The 10,156-nt window shown below is 34.8% G+C and overlaps 1 protein-coding gene across 11 annotated transcripts in view; it reads left to right on the top strand.

Moving 5' to 3' along the window:
* The window catches only part of STAG1 (STAG1 cohesin complex component), a 496,328-nt gene that overhangs the window by 441,005 nt on the left and 45,167 nt on the right, over positions 1 to 10,156 (top strand). The gene's annotated exons all lie outside the window — the stretch shown is intronic.

Below are 10,156 nucleotides of genomic sequence, written 5' to 3'. Positions count from 1 at the left end.
CTTCTCTTTGCAAATAGATTACCAATAAACTAAAGTCAGTTTTAGACGTTTCTTCTTTGAGCAAATGTAGGTTTTGGTCTTATTATGGATTTTTGTTTGTTTTTATATTGTAACTTTTCATTTTGAAATAATTTCAAATTTACAGGACAGTTACAAAAATAATACAAAATACAAAACCCATACAGAGAACTTGGACATACCCCTATGCCCCAGATACCCAGATCTACCAATTTTAACAATTTACCACCTTTGCCATATCACTCTGTGTATCTGTCATCAGCCATCTGTATGTCCTTCTATTTTGTGAATATTTGAGAGCAGGTTGCTTGCATCATACTCCTTGCACACATAATACTTTCATGTACCCTTCTTATGAAGAAAGATATTCACTTATATAATAACCTTATATGCAGTTACCAAGTTCAAGAAATTTAATATTGCTATGAAACTTAGTCTATATTCCTTTTTTCTTATGTCCCAAAAAATGTTCTTTTGAGATTTTTCCCATCCCAGTATCATTTATGGCATTTAGTTGTCATCGCCTCAGTTTCTCTTTTAAAAAAATTTTTTCATCAAAGAACTTCATCAAGAAAGTAGAAAGACAGCCTTCACAATGGGAGACAATATTTGGAAATGATATATCAGATAAAGGTCTAGTATCCAGAATTTATAAAGAGATTGTTCATCTCAACAACAAAAAGACAGCCAACCCAATTACAAAATGGGAAAAAGACTTGAACAGACACCTCTCAGAAGAGGAAATACGGATGGCCAAGAGGCACATGAAGAGATGCTCAATGTCCCTGGCCATTAGAGAAATGCAAATCAAAACCACAATGAGATATCATCTCACACCCACCAGAATGGCCATTATCAACAAAACAGAAAATGACAAGTGCTGGAGAGGATGCGGAGAAAGAGGCACACTTATCCACTGTTGGTGGGAAGGTCAAAGGGTGCAACCACTGTGGAAGGCAGTTTGGCGGTTCCTCAAAAAGCTGAATATAGAATTGCCATACGACCCAGCAATACCATTGCTAGGTATCTACTCAAAGGACTTAAGGGCAAAGACACAAACGGACATTTGCACACCAATGTTTATAGCAGCATTATTTACAATTGCAAAGAGATGGAAACAGCCAAAATGTCCATCAACAGAAGAGTGGCTAAACAAACTGTGGTATATACATACGATGGAATATTATGCAGCTTTAAGACAAGATAAACTTATGAACCATGTAATAACATGGATGGACCTAGAGAATATTATGCTGAGTGAATCCAGCCAAAAACTAAAGACAAATACTGTATGGTCCCACTGATGTGAACGGACATTCGAGAATAAACTTGAAATATGTCATTGGTAACAGAGTTCAGCAGGAGTTAGAAACAGGGTAAGACAATGGGTAATTGAAGCTGAAGGGATACAGACTGTGCAACAGGACTAGATACAAAAACTCAAAAATGGACAGCACAATAATACCTAATTGTAAAGTAATCATGTTAAAACACTGAATGAAGCTGCACCTGAGCTATAGGTTTTTGTTTTGTTTTGTTTTGTTTTGTTTTGATTTTACTATTATTACTTTTATTTTTTTCTCTATATTAACATTCTATATCTTTTTCGGTTATGTTGCTAGTTCTTCTAAACCAATGCAAATGTACTAAGAAATGATGATCATGCATCTATGTGATGATGTTAAGAATTAATGATTGCATGTGTAGAATGGTATGATCTCTAAATGTTGGGTTAATTTCTTTTTTTCCGTTAATTAAAAAAAAAAAAAAAAGAGAAGGGATAATTGGAGATGAAGGGATACAGACTGTACAACGGGACTGGATATAAAAACTCAGAAATGGACAGCACAATACTACCCAATTGTAATGCAATTATGTTAAAACACTGAATGAAGCTGCATGTGAGGTATAGGTTTTTTGTTTTTGTTTTTTTTGTTTTTTTTCTTTCTATTATTGTTTTAATTCTTATTCTGTTGTCTTTTTATTTCTTTTTCTAAATCGATGCAAATGTACTAAGAAATGATGAATATGCAACTATGTGATGTTATTAAGAATTACTGATTGTACATGTAGATTGGAATGATTTCTAATTGTTTTGTTAATTCTTTTTTTAATTAATAAAAAAAAAAAAGAAAAAAAAATTTTTTTTTTTAATTTGTGGAAGCCTATATAAAACCAATCTTCCCATTCCAATCCCTCCCAAACACAGTGGGATTAATCGTATTCAGTGTTACAGTACCTGTACTCCTACCCACTACTAGAACTGTCTGTTCACCACAACAGAACCCTATACTCATTTTGTATTAACTCCCCATTGTCCTGGCTCTCCATGCCTAAACTGTGTTCCCTATACCCCTCTGTCCCCCCATCTTTATGTAATGCTCATCACAAATTACATATTCATGCATTGAGTCCAAAATCATTGATTTGTTTCTGCGGATTTTATTGAAATATATTCACATAACATATATTCCATCCAAAGTATACAATCACAGTATCATCACTTAGTTGTGCAGTTATCATTACTCTCAAATTTTATACTATTTTCATTGCTCCAAAGAGAAAAATAACAGATAGATACAAAGGAAAACCCAAAATACCACATAACCCTTATGCATCTCCTATTATTGACCCCTGTTAACTGTTGCTGAAAGAATAGTAAGGAATTACTATTAGCCATAGTCCATAATTTGGGATAGGTAATTTTCTCCATATCCTGCTCTATTATTAACTCTTTGTACAAGTGTTATACCTTTGTAATAGTTCATGCAAGAGCTTATTTATATTTGTAGTTTTACAGGTGACATACATGACTTTAAACAAACCCTTTCAACCAAAATCAGCTACAGTACAACACTACCATGACCTCTGTCCTTCCCAAACATTTAAGTTTAACCTCGTTAACAGTTCTGTGCATATTAAGTAACTGCTCTCCCTTCCCTAGCTTCTGTCTGTCTCTTGGTACCCTATATGCTGTGCTTTAAGATTCTGAGTTTACATATTCTAGTTAGTTCATATTAGTGAAATCATACAATATCTGCCCTTTTGTGTCTGGGTTATTTCCTCAGCATTATGTCCTCAAGGTTCATCCATATTGTCGCATCTTCAAGACCTCATGTCTTCTTAGTGGTAGATAATATTCCATCGCATATATGTAACACATTTTGTTTATCCACTCACTTGTTGATGATACTTTGATTGTTTCCATCTTTTTGCAATTGTGAATAAATATCACTGTGAGCATCAGTGTGCAAATGTCTGTTCATGTCACTGCTTTCAGATCTTCTGGGTATATACCAAATAGCAGAATTGCCAGGTCATAGGGCAACTCAATATTTAGTCTTGGAGGAACCGCCAGAGTGTCTTCCAAAGCAGCTGTGTACCATTTTACATTCCCACCAAAGCTAATGAAGATGAACATATTTTCATGTACTTCTTAGTCGTTTGTATTTTCTCTTTGGAAAAAGGTCTATTCATGTCTTTTGTCCACTTTATATTTGGGTTGTTTATCCTTTTATTGTTGAGTTATAGAGTTTCTCTATATATACTCGACATGAAACTTTTATCAGATATATGGTTACCAAATATTCCCTCCCATTGGCTTGGCTGTCTCCATCTTGTTGACAGAGTCCTTTGAAGTACAGAAGTTTTCAGTTTTGGGGAGTTTCCTTTCATCTTTTTTTTTCTTCTTTTGTTGCTTGTGCTTTGGATGTAAGGTCTAAGAAGCTACCTCCTATTACTAAGTCTTGAAGATGTTTCCCTCTGTTTTCTTCTAGAAGTTTTATGTTATTGGCTCTTCTATTTAGGTCTTTGGTCCACTTTGAGTTAATTTTTGTATAGGGAATGTGGTAGTGGTCCTTTTTGTTTCCTTTGAATATGAATATCCAGTTATCCCTGACCCATTTACTGAAGAGACTGTTCTGTCCCAGTTCACTGGATTTGGGGGTCTTGTCAAAAATTAGATGACCATACATCTGAGGGTCTATTTCTGAACTCTCAGTTCCATTCCACTGATCAATATCTCTGTCTTTGAGCCAGTACCATGCTGTTTTGACCACTGTGGCTTTTAACATAAGCTTAAAAATCAGGAAATGTAATTCCTCCTACTTCATTCTTCTCTTTTAGGATGTTTTTAGCTATTCAAGACCCCTTTCCCTCCCAAATGCATTTGATAACTAACTTTTCCAAGTCTGCAAATTAGGTTGTTAGAATTTTGATTGGTGTTGTGTTGAATCTGTAGGTCAATTTGGATAGAATTGATAGCCTTTCTATCCATGAACATAGAATGTCTTTCCATCTATTTAGGTCTTTGATTTCTTTTAGCAGTGTTTTATAGTTTTCTGTGTATAAGTCCTTTACATCCTTGGTTAAGTTTATTCCTAGATAATTGAATTTTTTTAGTTGCTTTTGTGAATGGAAATTTTTTCTTAATTGACTTTTCAGTTTGGTCATTACTAGTGTATAGAAACGCTATTGATTTTTTGCACATTAATTTAGTATCCTGCCACTTTGCTGGACTTATTAGTCAAGTAGCTTTATCATAGATTCTCAGGATTTTCCAAGTATTGTATCATGTCATCTGGCAAATAATGAGACCTTTACTCTACTTCTTTTCTGATTTAGATGCCTTTTATTTCTTTTTCTTGCCTAATGCTCTAACTAGAACTTCTGGTACAATGTTGAATGACAGTGTTGACAGTGGGCATCCTTGTCTCATTCCCAATCTTAGAGGGAAGGCTTTCAGTCCCTCACCATTGAGTATAGTGTTGGCTCTGGGTTTTTTGTATATGCCCTTTATCATGTTAAGGAGCAAGACCATTGATTTTTAGTTAAATTTTATGTATTTATCTTTTAGAGCCTGTAAGTATTAAAACATAGAACACTAGTACTAGTATTTATATTACCCATGTGGTAACAGTCAGTTGTCTAGTGTTCTTTCCTTTCAACCTACAGAACTCCCTTTAGAACTTCTTGAAGGGCCTGTTTAGTGGCAACACGGTTTCTGAGTTTTTGTTTATCTGGGAATGTCCTCATTTTTTAAATTCCTCCCTCTTTTTTTTTTCTTTTATGGGAAATGCATGGCTGGGAATCAAACTTGGGTCTCTTGCATGACAAGCGAGAATTCTACCACTGAACTACCATTGCACCCCTTCTTCCCTCTTTTTTTTTTTTTTTTTTTTTCTATTCAACATGGGCAGGTTCCGGGAATCAAGGAATCGAACCCAGTGTGGCAGGTGAGAATGCTGCCACTAAGCCACCATTGCCCGCCTGCTACCTCATTTTGAAAAATTGTTTTGCTGGATATAGAATTCTTGGTTGGCAGTTTTTTATTTTCGGTACTTTAAATAGGCCTTTCCACTGCCTTCTTGGCTCCATGTTTTCTGATGAGAAATCAGCCCTTAATGTTATTGAGGCTCCCTTGTATGTGACACATTGCTTCTCTTTCGTGGCTTTCAGAATTCCCTCTTCATCTTTGGTATTTGTCCATTTGATTACAACATGCAGCGATGTGGGTGTTTGAGTTTATCCTATCTTGAGTTCGTTGAGTGTCTTAGATGTATACATTCATGTCTTTCCTTAAGTTTGGAAAGTTTTCAGTCATTATTTATTTAAATATTTGTCTGTTTCTTCTCCTTCTGGGATTTTCACAATGTATAAGTTGTTTTCACATCTTAGTCTTATCACATCTTAATTTAAAAATTATAGGAAATCTCAGTAGTTAAAAGCAGGCTTTGTGGCAGGCCATGTGGCTCAGCAGGCAGAGTTCTCGCCTGCCATGCCAGAGACTCAGGTTCGATTCCTGATGCTGCCCATGCAAAAAAAAAAAGCAGACTTTGGAACCAGACTGCTTTGGTTTGAAAACTCATTTGCCAATTAATAGCTGTGAGTCTTTGTATTTTAAAGGAATTCCAAGTTAATCTGGTAACTTTTGCTGTTCATACCAGCCCTATTTTTTTCCCTATTTATTTTCCCTATTCAGGATCTTTTCATGTTTCTTACGCTTTCCTTAATTTTTCTTTTCCTTTTGAATATCATCTTTTGTTGTTCTTCAAAGGGATTAAAAATAAAGCCCACTGTATGAAATTTATCTTACTATGTGAGTTTAAAACCAGCCAATGCTGATCTTAAGAATTTGACTTAACACCCTGAAAACTTCTAATAATTGTAGTAAGTATTATTGCTTACCCAATAATAGCAGCATGTTTTTACTTGAGTAAAATCAAAGTCTTGGGAATCTTAAGTCCAGCAATTTAAATCAAATGAAATTTACTAAAATGTCAACAGAATAAAGTAGAAAAACTAGTATGGGTAAAAGCACTGAATTTTACAAGTTGCACGAACCTAAACTCTATTCCCAACCGCTTGAAGGTATTTACTCTGTAAGATTAACTAACTTTATTATGTTCATTATCTGTGCCCATTTACCCAAATCTGTCAGTGTTTGTAATCTTCTCAATGGACTCTGATTACAATTAAGTTAACTTTCTTGAGCACACAAATAATATTTAAGTTGCATTCAAATCTAGGCCAAACTTTAAAGCCCTTTAGCTGTTTCTGTTTCTTTGGTTGTGTCACTTTCCAGTTTCTTTTTAAAAATACTACTAATGGTCAGTCTATTAAATCCAGTGATTTCTTCCTTAGTTGTAACGTTAAACTCAATTATTTATTGTTAAGAGAATGAACAGATACATTTACTTCTAGAATTGTGCTGTCATATGCATTATCTATACCTACATTTCATTCAGTAAATATTTATTAAGTACTTAATGTGTGCCAAGCACTCTTCTAGGTTCTAGCAATGGAATAGTGAATAAACATATTTCAAATACTAGGAAGTTTACCAGTTAGCAGCTATATCTTCTTTGATGATCCCTAATAGTTGATTCAGTAGAATCACAGAATGACACAGAACCTCAGAATACCTAGTTCAACGGTCTTGTTTATAGATTGTAAAAAGCATCCTGAGATAAAAATAATTTCTTTAAACTCACATAGCTAGCATAACTGTGACTTACAGCACAATCCATTTGGTAGATAACTGCCAAGAAATTTAGTAATAATCTTCATCCCCTGTTCAACTTAGTCTATAATTCTGTCATTCTGCTGCCTTAATTTCTCTTACGTCTATTCATGTTGTACTGCGATCATTTTATTTTCAGACCCCCATAGATTATTCTGATGGCCTTTCTTAATATTATAATAAACACAAAGTAATGATTAAGAGCATAGGCTTTAGAATCAGACACTCAATCCTAAGTTTGAATCCTTACTGTATCACTTAGAGTCTTTTGGTACTCTGAATCTTGTTTTCTTGTCTATTAAATAAGCATATTACCACTTTGCATTGTGTGAGGTTATAAGTGTATGGCCCTTAGAATACACTATTTAGTACATAATAAGCTTTCATTAAAAGATTTTATCTATTACTAACTTGCCCCACCCCATTCCACATCATTCTCCATTCTGATTAGAGCATGATTCGTTAACTGAAATTTTAGTACTCTCTCGGTAAAACCTTTCTTCAGTCTTTCCTTATTGCCCTAAAGGTGATATCCAGATGATTTAACATGGAATTTTAAATGATCTTTCATGAAATAGATCCTGTTTTCCTCTTCAAGCTTCTCTCTTGCTACTCTCTTAACTATTTATATTCTCTTAGTAGTCCCTTAAAATCACCTCCAGACTTTTAAATATTCTGTGCACTGTCTGAAACATTTTTTCCTATAGCTAGATAACTTTTGTTTGTTCTTCACGACTGAGCTGCATAATATCTTCTTTGGGGAGCCATTCCATTGATAACTTTTGAGTCTGGGTTGGGTTTTCCAATATAGGTCCCATACTCTCCTATCATAGTACACCTTTCACTGTATTGAAGTTGACTATTCCCTTCTCTTTTTCCCCTAGTGCAGTGTGAATGGTTGAAATTAAAGTTGAAGAAGCAATGTGGAGATTTGGTTCTTGGATGTTTGTCTGCGGGAAATTAAAGGTTCTCAAAATGGTGTCCTTTTTTCTACTCGGCACAAATGAGCTTATTCCTTTTTCTAAGGACTACACTCAGATGTTATCAAAAGGAAGCATGTAAATGATTTTTGTTTTTTTGCTTGATTTTTCTTACTAATTTTACTGTGGTAACATATATATGACATAAAAATTCCCATTTAATCATTTTTTAAGTGTACAATTCATTGGTGTTAATTACAATAACAATGTTATGCTGTTATTATCACCATCCGTTATCAAAACTGTCATCCTCCAAACAGAAACACTGTACCTCTCAAGCAGTAACTCCCCATTCCCCCATCCCCAGGCCCCTGGTAACCTCTAATCTACTTTCAGCCTCTTTGCTTATACAAGATATTTCATATAAGTGTAATCATACAATATTTGTTCTTTCATGCTCTTTGTCTTATAATTTTGTTTCCAGAGTCTCCTGCCTATTAGACTTTTACATTTTTATGCACCTATATCTGTTGATCTTTTCCTTTGTGGCCTTTGTTCTTCACTCTTTTCCCACTCATAGATTATAAGAATATTTAAGTGCATTTATTGCTCTTAATTCTTCTTAAAAATATTTTAAGCATAGAGGATCAGTCTAGTTATGGGAACAAATGCTATAGGGTAAGTTCCCATGCTGGATGGTATTGATTGATTGGAGGAAAGTAATTTGAAGTCCCTTATTCCTCCCCCTCCCCCCCTCCTCCTTTTGTTGTTGACAGTGCCTTTTCTTTTGTTTTTTTGAAATTTTTTTAAAAATATGACAAGAAAGAAACACATTCTTAACATATCATTCTTAACATTTTAGAAATATGACAAGAAACACATTCTATGTATATAATCAGTAATTCACAATATCATCACAGTTGCATATTCATCCTCATGAGCATTTCTTAGAACATTTGCATCATTTCAGAAAAAGAAATAGACAACAGAAAAAAATTCTTACATACCATACCCCTTACCCCTCCATTTCCTTGATCACTAGCATTTCAATCTAAGTTTATTTTGAACAGTTGTTCCCCCTATTATTTATTTTTATTCCATATGTTTTACTCATCTGTTGATAAGGTAGATAAAAGGAGCATCAGACACCAGGTTTTCACAATCACACATCACATTGTGAAAGCTATATCATTATACAGTCATCTTCAAGAAACATGGCTACTGAAACACAATTCTACATTTTCAGGCAGTTCCCTCCAGCCTCTCCATTATATCTTGATTAATAAGGTGATATCTATTTAATGCATAAGAATAACCTCCAGGATAACCTCTTGACTCTGTTTGGAATCTCTCAGCCATTGACACTATTTTGTCTCATTTTGCTCTTCCCCCTTTTGCCTGGGAAGGTTTTCTCAATTCCTTGATGCTGAGTCTCAGCTCATTCTAGGATTTCTGTTCCACATTGCCAGGAAGGTCCACCCCCTGGGAGTCATGTCCAGTGTAGACAGGGGGAGGGCAGTGAGTTTGCTTGTTGTGTTAGCTGGAGAGAGAGGCCACATCTGAGCAACGAAAGAGTCTCTTGTGGATGACTCTTAGGCCTAATTTTAAGTAGGCCTTGTGGGGTTAAGATTCATATGAACAAACCCCAAAATTGGGGGCTCAGCCTATTGCTTTGGTTGTCTGCACTGCTTGTGAGAATATCAAGAATTCAACTTGGGGAAGTTGAATTTTCCCCCTTTCTCACCATTCCCCGAAGGGGATTTTGCAAATCCTTTTTTATTCACTGTTCAAATCACTCTAGGATTTATTGGGGCATCACTCTGAACAAACCAACAAAATCTCATGTCCTACTGAAGGTTCCATGTACTTACTGGGTTCAATTGAGCTATCTACATAAGTTATATTAGGAAATGCACTAGTCAAAATATAAATTTTGTACCAAATAAACATTTTTTGCTTTAGTCTCACACATAAGTTAAAATTTTAAAATATTAATTACCATCTATTTTTAGCACCCTGCAGTAATGACATTCCTTTGTTCTTCCCCATGCATTTTAAAACCTTTTTTTTTATTTGTACATTTAGTCACTATCATTATACATCTAGGCATTCCTAGATTATACCATCTCAGTCTTTATCGTCTATCTTTCTGATTTCATTTGTGCCCCCAGCCCTCCTCCCTCTATCATTTTCACAT

This window comes from Tamandua tetradactyla, chromosome 15, assembly GCF_023851605.1.
Source record: "Tamandua tetradactyla isolate mTamTet1 chromosome 15, mTamTet1.pri, whole genome shotgun sequence".
NCBI classification, from domain to species: Eukaryota; Metazoa; Chordata; class Mammalia; order Pilosa; family Myrmecophagidae; genus Tamandua; species Tamandua tetradactyla.
The sequence above is the reverse complement of the archived record's forward strand: the minus strand, read 5'-3'. Positions and strand labels throughout refer to the sequence as shown.